The sequence below is a fragment of the Bombus affinis genome, chromosome 16 (genome assembly GCF_024516045.1).
Source record: "Bombus affinis isolate iyBomAffi1 chromosome 16, iyBomAffi1.2, whole genome shotgun sequence".
NCBI classification, from domain to species: domain Eukaryota; kingdom Metazoa; phylum Arthropoda; class Insecta; order Hymenoptera; family Apidae; genus Bombus; species Bombus affinis.
Genome location: NC_066359.1, coordinates 7,711,627 through 7,727,705, shown reverse-complemented (window position 1 = coordinate 7,727,705; position 16,079 = coordinate 7,711,627). Strand labels below are relative to the sequence as shown.

The window sequence follows — 16,079 nt, the reverse complement described above, 5'->3', positions numbered from 1 at the left end:
GGTTTATTTGTTGCGAGTTGTATGAGTTTCGAGGGCCAGATATGTGTTGAGTTTTGAGTTTTTGAGGTTAGGAGTGATAGAGGAGTATCTAACAACCCAAGCATAAATATGGTAATTTTCCTAATCTCCTCACTGTAAGGAGATAATATTCTAACGAGGCAAACAACTGGAGAAAAAATTATAGATGGATTATTAAACTGTACAAATTATTCTTCGTAGAATACACACTTGACGAATGAAATATCGTCTCAATAAAAATCGCTAGGTGGCCGAGATAAAACCGACGTCCGCGAAAAATATTTGCCAGTCCATCGGTTTGATCGTTCTCGGTATTGGACCACAGATTTTTTGTTGTTATTGCATACATCTAGGCGTGTGTATTACTGTGTATGCGTGCGTGTTACTGTGTACGCATGCGTATATTTTTCTATATGCAAAATAACGTCCGGTATATTTGTCCTGGGGCGCGTTACACGCAGCGTCTGTTCAATTGGCCCTTCTCTCGTGTAGCGAGCTTTAAAAACCGATCGACGCTCCACCGACACCTGTCAGACAGAAAATAACTCTTGTCATCGTCGCGATCGACGGGGCTCGCGGGCTAACTGCGAAATTGTCGCGCTGCACGTGGACGACATCAAAGCCCCGCGACCTCGTCGACGAATGTTTCTTTGATCGCGAGTCTGGAAATTGAAATTGTCGATATACTTCTCTTTTTTACTTTTTTCTTCTCTTTTTTTGGAACGAGAGGAGGGAGAAGCGATACAGGATGCTGCGTCTTTGATTAGGGGCTTGGTAGTTTCCAAATTTGTTTCGAAGCGGGTTTCGCTACTAAAAGTGTAGTCTAGTTATTTTTCTCGGTATATTTGGCAGCGTTTAAAGGTTCAGATTTAGAAATGGCGAGTCGATGAGTATTCTGGCCATTTTTCTGCATGTAGTTAGGTTATATTGGGAGTTTGAGGTGAATATCGAATCGACAAATTGAAACTGTAATCTACTAGTGACTTTTCTATATGTGTTGGGGATTCTACAGCAAGAAATATCGAGCTTCTGGAAATTGAAACCATATTCCACGCTTCTTTCTATATTCCAAAAGCTTCGAGCTCTGAAACAAACATGAATCAGAACATTCCCCAAAGTTCGCACATTAAATTTATCAATTAATTTTTAATTACAAGATTAAAACTACAATACGGTAGCTATATACCGTAACTTAAAGTTTCTTTATACAGTCAGACTTTTATGAATCTTTGAGATTATTCGATAAGAGGTAAGCGGCGGGAACATACCAGCAACGTATGGGCGTGAAATTCCCTAGGACACATATATTGGGCTCGTAAAAGCTCCGGTGTAGAAATTTTGTATCTGACCGTTATTCAATTATCTGATTTCCCTTTAAGACACCTACGTTCGGCTCGTTCGCAGTTTAACGGCTCACAATACCGATTCCTGCACCCCTACCACCCTTGCTTGCTCATCGCCCGACGCAGAATCGTAAAACCGGTCATATCGAGCGTCGTAAAAGCCATCGAGGTTCGGCTCTGAAAGGGGCAAATTACAGTCGCCGCGAAAATGAAAGTAAAAGGGAGCTGAGAACGACTCTGGGAAAAATTCTTTTCCCCTTTCATCTTTGCTCTTCATTACCGAGTGTCTTTATTACTCTCCAGCTCTTTTACTCGACGTGGAAATGTACGAATAAATATAATAAAGGGAAAACCAAGTCGTTTCGGGTATTTCTGTTCCTTTAAAATTTCCTCCATTAAGAGTGTCTCGTAAATGAACTCGCAAGTTAGTCAGACTCCTGTTAAGTTGGTAATCTGTTGGAAGCTCTTTCAGGTAAAAATGTAGAAATTTAATCAGTTGATCGTTTTTTTCTCTTTATCGTTGTTTCATCGTATCGTAATTGGACGACACTGGTCCTAATGTGTCTTTATAAAATAGTAGAACGCAGGTTACTGACGATATTCGGATGCCAAAATGATGAACAATTGAAAGACCCGCTTTCTAAGAGCCATTATAATCAAAGTTAATCAACCTATAAATCTATCCTCTTTATTAATCCTCAAACTGAGATCAGCTCGAACCTGGCGGAAGCATTAAAGCAACAAAAAACTTAAATCCGGGAAAGCAGGAGCTCACACGCACGCGCAAACACAAACCGAAGAGGCCAGGTTTCTTAATCACTGCCTCTAATCGGTCGGAGCCCGGGCTCATCAATCTCTTCGCGCCGCGTCAAAGAGACTGGGAGTTGTATAGTTAATGAGGCCGAAGCGTAACGCTCGCGGGTCCGCCAGGAGCTCTCGTGTCGGCCTTTCAAAGCGAGCCAGGGTGTCTTGTTAATTATTCGACGTTTGCTTTAGTTTAGACCGCGTAATCCGCGCATTATTCAACAGAGAGCCGCGCGTTCGCGGCCCCGGTTATCAATAACATATGACGCGAAGCCCACGGCCGATTTGAAATTATGCGTTTAACGAGGCTTAAATATTGCACGCGTACATATGTCGTAACGCCACGCTCGCTAATCCGCCCGCTGGATTTACGGCAGACTGACTCCCCCCATCCCAATTATGTCGATCGATCGTATTATATCGAATAAAAGCCCCTTCTGTTCCCCAGGTGTGTTTTCCTGATTACGTTACGTCGAAACGATGCTATATCTGTCCGCGTGCATTGTTATTTCGCGTGCAATCGCTGTCATCTACAGATCCTTAGTAAAATGCCACGAATCTTTGTGTTGGATTGGATAAGACGCGTTGTGTCGTTTTTCGATGTTAGGACCAGAACTAGTCCGGGGTCTGGTCATCGAACTGGGGCCACCAAAATTTTCAACGTTTCGCAGCTTTTTTTTAAGTTGAGAAGCATTGCGGTTACCAGAAATGTTCGGCTTATCAGTGTTTTAATAACAATCTCTCGTAATAACTTAGCTCTTTCAACAAATTTTCATATTCCAATTAAGAAAATAGAGCAAATGACAGGGAATTTGTTCGCAAATGATCGACAGACACAAGCAGCGAAGGACAAAGACACACAAGTATCAATTTTCTTAAGTATCCAGGTTGAGCTTCGATTTACCAAACAACCTGAACAAAATAGTACATCAGCGTACCAACGAGGGTAATAATTAGAACGCGTGTACACCTCACGAGGGGAGGATTCACGTCGATTCTCTGATCACGAGTTGCTTGTATCGAAGAAAGGCTCGTTAATTGAACGCCAGGGGCAACGTCTCGCAGTTGAAAATTAGTCGAGTCTCTCGACCCATCGCTGAACTTCAATGATCCACAAAGAGACTAACTAAACCAGCCTAACGAGAGTTCAGAAAGGACCGAAAATCTGAAGTTCCAGCGAGAAACACGTTAACACACTACCTTTAATTTATCATCAAACAATCTTAAAAAGATTCGAGTTCGAAGATATCAAACTAGCGCCACCTGGATCCGACATGGCCGCTGTTCTGACCCAAATACTGAGTTTAAGTAGGTCCTGTAACTTTTTTAGTCAATTTCTGCAGGCGTCTTTTCTAGATGAAAGTTTAGCAATGAAAAACGGATGTTTCGTGTACCTATGTGTTTTTCATAAGAAAAAATTGTATATGTATTGTATAATTTTAAGCGATGTCCGGGAAATGAAGAAGGATATTTGGATTGTCGAAAGCGTCAAGCAGAAATATCATATCCTTCTTACATTGGAACGTTCACGTTGGTTTCCACGTATCTGTGCTTCGATCGTCTATTCGATGGCACAAACAAACTCGCCTAATTTCAAAAACGTGCACACAATTTGGCAAACAGCACGTCCAAACATCAGAGCCGGGGCTCATCAATCGATCCGCTCATCAAAACTCGCTTCCGCGCGCGTGGCTAGCGTCAGCCATTTTAATTCCAACTAATAAAATCGCCTGGAACGTGCTCAACGAAAGTTGTAACGAAATTCCATCCCGTGTTCGTGGGAACAATGTGCATCCTGAGTGTAGTCTGAACGCGACACGCAAGCTTTCATGAATTCTCGATGAACAAAATGGCGGGTGGCACGCATCGACGCACCGTAATGGCGTCTGCGAGACCTTCGACGCGCCCTTTGTTCGTGGAAAATTGTTTCTTCCTCGCGAGAAATCTCTCAAAGCGGCGTTAGAAAATAACGTTATTGAGAAAGGACAATCACTCACAAAGTTGAAGATTTAGCGCGAACCAAAAACTTTAGCTTGCCGATGACTTTAATTTTGTCATCGGTGAATAAAAAGAACAGTGTTTAAGCTTTGACAAAGTACTTTCAATTGGAATTGTCATTTTCAAATAAAACATGGTTTTTGTACATCAATGATTCTCCAAGATCTTTTATTATAGTAAAATTTCTAATATTCTTTACCGCGTTGTGGTAACTGAATAAACAAATGAATGATTTACAATTGTAATTTAAATCTGAACCAGTATCGTTAGATTATAGGTTATGTTTAATTTGTACGAAAATGAATCGGAGAGATTAAAGTACTATTGTAATTAATTCGTTAGAAGTTATAAAGAGGAAATATTGGATTTTTAAATACATTAAACGATGTTACAAGAACATATAACTTCGCTCAGGGACACTTTTATGGAAACTAACATCCGACACTGGGGCCCTTCTTGCATTCAACGGTGCAATTAAGGAATAACGCTTGTAACTGGTCTTGGCTGCGCTGATTTCCGCTCGTTTCTCGCACTCTGCATGCTTGCCCGGCAACTACTGAACTTGTTCAGGGTGATTTTCCGAGGGATGAGTTGGAAAGAAGGGCAATTTCATCGCAACAGCTCCTAATGGAATAAATCGTAGATTTGCTGATTAGTAACGTGCGGAAGATTGATCGCAGCTAGTATCGATCTTTTAAGTACTTGAAACTTTGTTGAATTATACTGTACACTTTCCTTCTTAAATCAAATATCGGTGTAGAAAAATATTTGTTTAAAAAATACCAGGTCTTCTCCTATAATAATACTATTAGAGATTGTTAATATTTCTTAGAAAAACTTATTTTCACGGAATTTTATACATGCATTTTTAGTCAAATATTTGAATTGACAAATTGATCAAAGCTGACAGATTTTTGAAACATCAATTTTTCCTTTACGTATATTATCATATTAATATATTTATTATTAAATAAAAATTAAAAGTGCTAATGAGGTACGCTAATATATTTCATGTAATAATAAGTACACAAGATTAATGTATTAATAAATAATTACACAGAAATTGAATTCATCATCCAAAATGATAAATCCAATAAATAGCCTCGTTACAGTAACGTCAGGCCAGACACGAATTAAGGTTACTAAACAATGATCGAGCGATTTTTAAAATCACTAATAGGCAGAAATAATATCATTCGTTATCTTTTATTAGCCTTGAATTTTAATTATTTTTATCTAAACGTTCTGCATTTCTGCCTACTCGACAAAGGCGTATTTGTTCGTTGAATGATTTCGCGGTATTCCCACTACAGAGCTATAAATTATGAGTCTACACACCCTTGAAATCGTGAGCGAACTCAGTCGTCATCGAAGTTTCATGGGCGTCGTATGTCTCGCGCCTGCCTCTATGCATCTGCAACGTCTAGTGATTTTTGTTTCGCGTTCTCTAGTGTGTGTGTACGTGTACGTAGCTTCCTTAAAATAACGCGCGCTGGCTGAAACAACGAGAATGAAAGATGCATATAAATAGTAGTTGTAGTACGTATACAGTCAGCCACAAAACTTTTCGTACAACTTTTAAAAGGATAGCTTTTATTTATGTAAAACAAGCAAACAAAAGCATTGGTGAATATATGCAGAGATAAAAACATTTTTTTTTTTAGTAATTCATACGAAATTTATTACAATTTTAGAGAAACTATGTAAATTTTATAAAAAAATTTTACTGTAACGAAATAAAGTTATTATTAACATTGTATTATTCTTGTGAGCGTGTGATAAACATATCCGGGTTAATTACTCGAAATTAATTAGAAAAAATCAATAATTTTAAATAGGCAAATTCTGCATCTAGTTTAAGATTCATCTCAAATCATAAATAACCCACTGTGGGGAATTAATTTTTTGTTGCCCTACAAAGATGGTAAACTAGAATAAATATGAAGTAGAAGGTTTGTGTACACGTGAAACTAGGCTAGTCGCTGCTTATCAACGAGTTTTCTTTTTATCAGTGCGAAAAGGGAATTTTTTTCGCTTAAGTCCTTCCTCACGGGGGCGGATTGCTCTTTGAGAAACTTCCGACGGATATTGGGCTGCCGTTAGGAGAAAAGAGTAAAATCAACTATGGCCCGGAATTGGCCAAAGCTGGACTTTCATAAAATCTCAAGGTTTCCATCGGAATTAGTGTTTTTATGAAAATTACTCGCGTAAGAAACTGAAACACCGACTTCACCACAGAGTATTCCCTGAATTAGAAACACTGGAGACGTTTTGCTTCTCTGGTGAGAATTTTTATTTCCCGGCCATCTATATAATTAAATTACCAATTGTCGCTTCTACCAGTTCCTTAGCCTTATTCTCGTCTTTAGTGCGCCTCACTTTTAAGTGTATTCCAAATGAGAATTACTTTGGTAAATACATTGCGGGAAGATGCGTTTGAGTTTAATTTATCGCTAAACTTAATCTTAAAAGGTTCATTTTCTTTTTCGAGCACATAATTTACAACAACAGTATTCATTGATTTCTAAAGTATAAAACGTATTTAATTAATACAGCTCTTTTCTTCCAATTTCAGAAGAAACCAATGAACGTTGATCTCTTCGTAACGCGATCCTAACCTCAAACATGTTCGCCTGAACGATCGACTAACCATCCTGTGGAACGTAAGTACCAGAGAACATTTTCCAATAGTAATTCAAACCCAAGGGGACTCTCAGAATTTCTTTGAAATTCGACGAATCTCACAGTTTAATTTCTCGTGAAACATTGCCCATTGTTTCGAAAATGCAACTAAAGTTTTCGAAACGTTGCGAAACGAACGCTCCTTTTTACCGTGTCACGTGGATCATCCTATTTTCAGCGTACCGCGAAATTTCAAAAAGTAGAGGAGAAAAATAGGAAAAAATGCATCGTGTAATTGCTTACTCTATCGTTCGCCAGTCGCGAAATGCCGAAGCTATAATTGTTCGGTCTCGTTCTTTTTCCTTCTGTTTTCGCTGCTCACAGTCAGGTATTACGACAAACAAAGAACCGAGGAGAAAGAAAATGTTCATGGGCGTTTTCAGTTGCACAATGGGGCGGTGCGACTTCTTGAACGACATGAAACTAGGTTAGACCAGGCAAAAGAGCGTACCTGTTTTGCGAATAAATTTTCCTGGCACTTGTTTGTATTAAATTTAAACAAGTCTCTAGGTATGCGTCTGTTTAGATGTCATTAACTCTTTTATTATTAAAGACGACTAGAGTCAGACAAATTAGGAATGCGTTTCATATTAAGAATGACTACAGGGTGTACATGCAAATGGACGGCTGCAATTTCTTTGAAAATGCTTAGGGTAGAACAAATTTTGGGAGGACGAAATTAAACGGTGATACATGTATACTTTACGCAGTTTATACATTTTTTCTTAATTTAGTCCCTGTTCCTTTTTTTCTATTTTTAAATTGAACGAAACGTTGGGTATTTTTGGGCTACCCTATATGTATGGATAAGGTGAGTTTTAGAAACGCGAGGTCGCCGCAAATGTATTCCACGCCGCGATTTCGTTTTCGTTGGCCGTGTCTACAAAGTCGCGGCATCACGGAACGTAAATTCTGTCGCGCGATTATCTACATAATGGGCAAGCGTCGCGAGAGTACGGGAAATTTATCGTCCGACTTCCCGATGAAAATTCATATCTTTCCCACCGTTGAAATTTTCCTGGCCCTTTCAACCAAGGAACCAGGCCTCCTTCTCGTCCTTGGTAAATTCTGCATCCTGGTTGCTGCCTTCAAACCTTATTGCCCTATGATTCTTTGTTCTCGTCTTGCGTTTCAATTTCATTGCTGTTATTCAGTTCACTCTTCATCCAATTGTGTTTTCTGTTCTGTCGTTAAAAATTGTCTTATATTTATTAGTTTGAACTGAAATCGTTATATCGAGAAGGTTTAAAAAGTCTTCTTCCGAATTTTAATATTTCAATTTTGCTTTCGTTTCGATAAATGAAAATTTTCTGTAAAATTTCCAAAGCAGGTTTGGTACCTTTTAAATCCACTAATTGATAAATTATCGTGAAAGAGGTGAGCATTTTGGAACGAGAACTTCATTTAAATATTTTATATCGATAGTTCTTTGTGAATACACTTAGTCTCTCGTTATTTAATAGGTTTTGTTATTGTGCATAGAAGAGAGTGAATAACGATAAAATTAGGTTAACTAATTATTAAACGAACCAGTTGGTGCTAAATTGTAGACCAGATTAGGTTTCCTATTAAGTTAATTATTTACTAATTACAGTACCATTGATTACCACGGGTAATCCATAATCTGAACCAACACGGCGCATACTTTCTATATCCGATTCTGCAATGACATTCTAGATAGGTCATTCGTATTAAATACACGTGATGCAATTTAATTAATTATTATTTACGACCAAATTTTGGATCAAACGTTCAAAATGATCAGGAAATATTAACATTACTCCAATTTTTATATTCCCATATCGCCTTTTTTTGCGACAAATATTTCAATGTTTTACTAAAGAATAGTTAAACATTTAAACCAGCTTCCTACTTTGGGTCATTTTATCGTATAATTATTCTTCTTCTTCGTTCTTATAAATATTCAGCAACGTCAGTAACGTATTCTATTCAGTTCGATAACAATCATGGGGTGCTTAGACAGCTTCGAAATCTGGCGCTAAGAATTTTTCGAAAAACTTTATCCAACATTCAAGACGAAGAAAACGTGCTTCGTAGAGAGACACCCTGTATAACGCATAAGGGATGTAAACGCGCCCGCGCGCGTATGCACACAGGAAGCCCGAAGGAAATGTCTGGCAGACGCCGGGGAACGTGATATCCGAAGTCACTCACGAATTCATAGGATCCCTTTCTTCTTTGTTTTCCTCCGTGCGGCCGTGTAACTCGCACGCGACCACGCGTACCGATTCGGTAATGTTCCCGAGGATTTCCCGGCAATCTCAGCCCGCTTTCCGCCAAATCTCCCGGCAATGAGCCGCGTGATGTTTTTCTATCCTATCCAACGTCTCATCCTAACCCATTGTTCGTCTCCGCGTTTCCTGGCTGACGGTCAGGAGCTGAATTTTGGATGTTGCCTGGAGCATCGTATTTCTTTCTACCAGCAGCTATCGTTTTATCATTTACTCACGCCGGATTTTCAGCCTGGAATGGATGGGAATAAAGAGTCTTAGGATTTATCGAGGGGGAATTGGGTTTCTGTCGAGAGAAGTTAGAGGTCTCATGTGAGAGTAGGGATTAAGGAGTTAAATGAAGATTGTTATTGATTTTTGTCCACACTTTGACAACTCAGAGTTCTGTTTAGCTTATGCTTATAGAAAAATATAATTAATTTTTGAAATATAGCGAGTTGCAAATACTCTGCCGAATGTAAATTTAGCAATGGTGACTATACGACACTAGTTAACGCTCACATGGCGCTAGTATCGCGTTATTGGGCAAGTTGAACACAATCATTGCAGTGGTAAGATATTGGTAAAGAGAATAGTATCAATCAATATAGAATTTAATAGATAATTTGTTTGTCCTTATTTATCTACTAATTTTTATCCTTATCTTAATTTTATTAAGAATTCTCCTGAGTTCATTTTGAAATAATTGTTGTTTATTGGTTTTATACATAAATGTACGGTGATCATTCGTTGTTATTCTCATGGATAATAGATACTTTTAAAAATCTTAGTGAAAAAGGACATTTTAATCAGAAGGAAAATTACGGTGTACCCTTATTAACGGACAATTCAAGTACCCGACGAAACCTTACCCTCGCTGGTGTTGTATTTCAAATTCAATTTTCCGATTCTCATTAATTTCGGAGCGCTTCAAACGTTTGCCAAGATTAATTTTCTTCGTCGTCGGATCGCAAAACATTTAGCATAACGCAGAAGTCTCCCGCTCGTTCTTTAAATTACTAAAACTTCGTTCCTCTTTCAATGATTGAAAACACAATTAATTCAAGCTTCGATGCAAAAGTTAGGAAACTGAAAAATCCAAAGCTCGGGCAAAAGAATGTACCAAAGTTTTTTTTCAAGTCGCCCAACTCGAAAACACTTTTAATCCTGAATACTAAAGTACTCACTGGTCGAATCGCTTTGGATCCCATTAACAGCGGCAGCGTTACACAGTAGCCAGAACTAACTGCCAAACTGGACTAACGTGAGCCCAACACGCAGCAAAATTTTCCGTAACATTTTATTTTCTTCGATCGGAGCAAAGAGAATGTCAATAGAAGAGAAGCTGCGTACACAGAAGGTAATCCTTGTAAATTCCTGATAACAGTCGCGTTTCCATCCGGTAGCTGGTGCGGACTAACCGGAAACGAAGAAATTGGGTAGAAGGGAAACTACTGGCTGGTTCTCGTTGCACATATACACCAGGATTTAGGTCAACAATGGAGAAGCCTCGTAGAAATCGCTCCGGGGAATAGACTAGGGTAACCGATTGAAAGTATTCTACTCGATTTGGCCGCGATTCCATGGAATCTCCTGAGCGTGGTAATGCAGCCACCTGCTTTACCACCGGTTACGTGTAACAGGATAATCGTCGACCCAGTTCGCGAATGGAACATGATTCACCGTGTGTTCTAGTCGTTGATCTTCCACTGACGATCCTAGTTCCTGAATGGAAGGTAATCGAAATCGTATGGAAGAGTTTCGATTCGCTCGAATTTCTAATGGAAGAGCGTTTCTGCCGTTGGCAAAAGGGAAAAGGGAGTTGAAGCTGTATTGTAGTATGCACAACCCTAGTCATAAATATTAGAACAGCTGTTGGTTTCGTATGGAACGTGATAATTAATTTAAAGTATCAAGAAAACGATTAATCTCTGTCAGACTCTTTACGTTCGTGCAAGGTTGTATCATCTATGGGATATTTGAAAATTCGATATTACATTTATTGAATCTAAGATACAGATATCTCCATAGAAATATGAAAATTCATCAAGCGTTAAAGTTTCATTACCAAACTAATTTTAAAGAAAAATGAGAAAACAATTAAAATGGTCGTCTCAGGGTAACGCAATTAAGTTCAACAACAAGACCAGGCTGACCATCGTCACCTGTTGTCGACATATCTGAAGGCCTTGGGGTAACCGTAAAACAGCGAAGTTCGTTTCGCTCGAAGTTTCGAAACGTTTTATCGGCCGAATTGTATAGTGTGCCGCCGTTATGAGTACTTAATTTATACTCAATAAAACGAGGCGAGTTCTCTAGATGAAAAATCGTGGCAACACGACGCAGTTCAAAGGCGTGGCGAGTTAGCGGTTTCGAACAATGTCCATGCAAAATAAATTCAGTCACGTTTTTTACGGTTTCTGCTTAACGTTTCCGGAGAAATAGCAGCTAAAGAGACGTTAAACCGGGATATTTTCAGCTGGTCGGCGCGCAGGATTCGTTTAATTGGAATTGTGAATCGATGGTAGGGTTTTTATTTTTAGAAATTGCCGTGGAAATTGGAAAACACCGAGTAAATTTTCATCGTTAATAGCGTCAATTTGTTTTTAAATTGTGAAGGTTGATTTTTCCAGTTTAAAGTTCAATTTAGCCGGATTAAATGGCGGATATTGAGTTAGGAATTCCAGGAGTAATCGTGCAGATTATCCAATTCCATAGATTTTTCCCTATTGTTATCGAGGCTTGAGTAGCGTAATTGTTACACTGATAAACACAGCGGCAAATTTAGTCACGTATTCTAGGGCGCACGTAAATCTAGTAAAAAATATCTAGGTAAAAATATTAATACGAATATATTAAAAAAATATATCCCGACCTATTAGGAATCTAGAAATAAAATAAGATAATTAAAGATATATATAATCTAGATCATTCTAAAGATATTCAAACCGAAAGGACCAATTCAGGTGATAATTGAATTTTAACCAATTTCGACCTGGTGTCAAAGAAATAATAAAAAAGCCAAGACTGACAGGCTGGCAGAAAGTGCGTTGACCCAGTTGGAATAAAAATACACGCGCGAGTATCCAACGGTGATCCGCTGAAACGCAGTCGCGCTTTTTATTTTTTCTTCTCTGTGACTGCCCGTTTTTCTCCGTGTCTGACTCCCACAAGTAGATAGTTATGTCGCACGGTTTGCATTTTAAAGAGCCGAGCAGATTGTCGTCACATTTTAAAGAACCGCAGGCTAACGACGCGTACATCCTCAAATAGAATCGGGCTCCTGACGAGGATTCCTTCAGGCTTTTTGAATTTTTTCTCCTGCTCACCGACCAATCTTCAGACTGTCATCGTCAGTAGTTAAGACGGCTTTCCCCTCTATCTTTTTTTAAACTCTCGAGCATCCTCTACTTGATGGTTTCGAGACGTCTTCAACAGTAATTAACACGTTCCTTTGGTACATTCTTTTGGGGAGGCCGTTATTTAGAGTCTGATATTCTGTCGTCATGTCTGCAACAGGTTTCTGAGAAACTAGTTGGTAGTTTCGTGTCTTTCAAGTTGGAAATCTGATATTAGGTTCGAAGTTTTGAGGCTGTAAAAAAAAAAAAAAAAAATAGAAAGTAGATGGAATTTTTAATTGTTTTAGCTGTTCGAGTGCAAAATTGAAGGGAATTTGTTAATGATCTGTCGATAGAATTAGGTAGCATAGAAAATCCAATTGTTTAAGCTGTAAGTGGCCAGAAGCCAATTTCTTTTTGTTTAAAAAACAAAATATAGAACAACAAGGTACAAACGTAGAATCGAATAAAAATAAAATGTATAACATAATGTTTATAAAGGGAGAATTCGAAGGATCGTGCAGATAGATAACCGAAAGGAAAGAAAAATGATGCATTTTCGTAAAATTACAGCGAATGTAGAGCGACGAAAGGCAACCGAAGGCTAAATCATTTCAGAAACAAAGTTATCCCGCGGTTCATTCCGACGGGAGCTTACACGAATACCTCAGATATTAGTTCGTAACAAAATTCCCGTGCTGCCAACTTTTCCAATAAAAACTTCGGACATCATCAAAATTAACCTCCCCAAACAGATTCCACTTATTCAATATCCTGACGAATTTCAAAAGCCCGATACTTCCGCACGGAATTCTTTTCCCCTGCAGTTTCGCTCAACTTCCTGTACACCTTATCAGCGGCTTAATTCTATCGTGCAATTGTTTCACCATCTTTAGAAAATCTCTAAAGATGTCTTAAATATTACTCTCAGAGGGAAACGTTTGAGAAACGATGAGAACGACAAAAACTGATTGTAACCAATTGGTGAAATAATTCGAAAGTTAATCTTTTAATCAATGGAATATTATGATACTACGTAACTGATGTTCTTGATATCCTCAAGTGTTCAAAAGAATGAAATTAGTAGAATTGATTCGCAACATATTCAATTTTAAAAGTGCATTTCTACAAAAGACAGGAGATGTAACTTATCGAATTCTTTATCCCCGGTTTTCAATTACTATATTCCTTTCGAAGTATCTCTGAAATAACTGGAAGTGACACGTGGGTCGTCGAATACCCCATTGTTCCAACTAATAAGAGGAAGAGCCTCCTAGTCGAATTCTTAGGCCGTGCGCGGTAGTAGCGTCGCGAGACGGCGCTGGCGAACAATGGACAGGTATGACAGCGGCGGACAAGTGTCCTGGGAATACCTATTGTTTTTTCCAGGCTGCTACAACCGCCGGCAGCGTTAATGTCCCCGGTAATGGTCGGAGAAAGGGGCTAGGTAATGCGAGCTGCAGTCGTCTCCGCGTCGTCCTCGTCGTGTACGTGCAGCAGCAGCTGGAATTGCCGGCTGCTTTTTGAATTTCACCCTTCCTCGAGCTTCTGTCAGGCTAATTTCGGAGACCTGACTCTGGAACGAACCGGACGACTCGTTTTCCACTCGCTGCACTCAGAACGAGATACGGGGTTCTTCCTGGTTTTTGATGAACCGAGGTTAGGTCAGTATTCAGCGGTGAACAGCCTGATTGATTCGGCTAGAGACGAGTTCCGGGGAGGGAGGTTGAAGGATACTATTGTCTTTCGAGGGCAATGTTAATTCTTCTTCGCTTCTGCGATGAAACGGAGAACCAACGAGTACTACGATAAGAAAATAGCAATGCAAGTTCGAAGTTACGTAGATTAATAGCAACTAATTAGATTAGTATTGGCCTATGAGATAGCCGATGCCAGCGCTGTCTGGTGACTATTGCCCTCAGCCTAAAAATTGAATAAGGCTGTTCCTCTTGTTAGCACAAACAAATGCGAGGTATTCGACGACTTAGGGAGGCAAAACGCGCCTTTTAAGCGGAGCAAATAAAGGAATCCACCAAAATCGAATCTCCTCACGTTTTTTTCTTCAGTCTCCTTCCTTCTTCTGTGTCTTATTTCACTGTACGCGTGTTTGCCACCTTTGTCGAGGGGTGAATCCATTATGGCTGGCTTGTTCTCCGTTGGGGATACGCCGAGCGAGATTTTCTTTGAGCTGCTTCGATTCCTCGCTTTGAAGTAGGAGTGGGTCGTAGGAAGCGTGAGAGTCGAAGACGAGGACAAAGTGTTATGGCTGAGGAATGATTGACCAGTTGGTTTGACTATGTGTATGGTAGTTGTCTCTGTGGAAGGTAATACCTGGCGATGTAGATAAAATGGGGTCGAAAGGAAAGTGGTAGCGAGCAAGAAAATTTTGCTGTTTGATAGACGAGTCTAGAACACAGTTTACGATACAGCAGTTCCGGAAACTATTGATTTGAGAAAGTTGCGCTTACTTTATTTTTATTCTTCGAAGATAATATTCGCGTACCATTCTTCCATTGGGCAAAAGTCAAATAGTCGATGAAAAATTTGTTATTCTCATAGAGTTCATGTCAGGACAGCTATTGAGTTACTTGGAGGAACGTTCTGTTGCTATCCAGAGTTCATCGAGAGGAAAGCCAAAGTTCCGACAAAAATTGTAGTTTTAGGAGCGAAGTTGGAACGTTCGATGAGAAATCGTCTTTCCAAGATAAACACAGGCGCTCGTTAAATCGAGCACGCGGTTGGTTATGTCCGAGTTCATTGTTTTCTTTCTTTTCGGGCCTGCTGGACCGCGTTCGATTAATCTATTTGTCAGAGCCAACTTTGATGGCTGCCCAAGTTTCAAGACCGAAAGTCTTTTTTTCTATCGGGGTTATGGTCCTTTTACCGAAGTAATATTTATAGAAGCGTTCAGGTTTTTATTTTCAAACTTGTATTTTATTCTTAATACGTAAATATGGAATTCTTAATCGTTCGTAAAATTGACTCGAATTAGTTTCTAGAATCTGTTCCAAGTATTGGTATCAGGAATATCGATCCGTAAGGTAACTTAATGCTTTTCAACACCATTGATCACCTCCTTAATTAACGTTCCATTATTCGAACACACGTTGAGTAGTTATCGTGTTACATAATTAGATCGTCGACGTCGTAATTAGATATGGCTCGTGTACCAACTGAGTACAGCTGTATAATAAATTTTCGCACGCCGTTCGAGTAAATGTTAAAAATAAATTTATTGCAATTCCTTAGCTTTATGAGTCGGAGATTGATTCAGTAGAACTTCATTTATCTAAGTTCGTCGAGGGACAAACGATTCGTATGATAAGAATTCACCAATTTTTCTCTCAATTTGTATCTCTCGAGAGTTATAGAACATCGTCAACGATGAATTATAACGTCGTTAATATAAATATTAGTCCTTTACCAAAATGTTGATTAAATTCTTTCAAATTCCCCTCCGATCTATATCCATCAACATTTGTCATAGTGAATCGTAAATAGTTCTCTAAAAACCTGCTGTATAATCTCGACCAATTTTCTCGCGTATCTTGTAACCTTGTTCTGGAGATTTCACAACTCTACGAAGCACAATGTTTATTCTCTGGAGAGGTATCGTTGTCGAACATGTTTTAACCGACAGAAACACGAGTAACTTGTACATCACT

General features: G+C 39.1%; 1 protein-coding gene across 8 annotated transcripts in view; it reads left to right on the top strand.

Annotated features, from left to right (window-relative positions):
- LOC126925343 (uncharacterized) overlaps nt 1-16,079 on the top strand; it is a 316,899-nt gene that overhangs the window by 86,293 nt on the left and 214,527 nt on the right. For 3 of the 8 annotated variants that reach the window (XR_007713872.1, XM_050740781.1, XM_050740782.1), the window contains one exon: nt 6,739-6,826. The exons of 2 other annotated variants lie outside the window; for them this stretch is intronic. The gene's annotated coding sequence lies outside the window, so the exon portion shown is untranslated. Of the gene's footprint in view, nt 1-5,514; nt 5,703-6,175; nt 6,446-6,546; nt 6,575-6,738; nt 6,827-16,079 lie in introns of those variants that run through there. 3 more of the 8 variants (XM_050740783.1, XM_050740784.1, XM_050740785.1) reach the window with 3 other exon arrangements.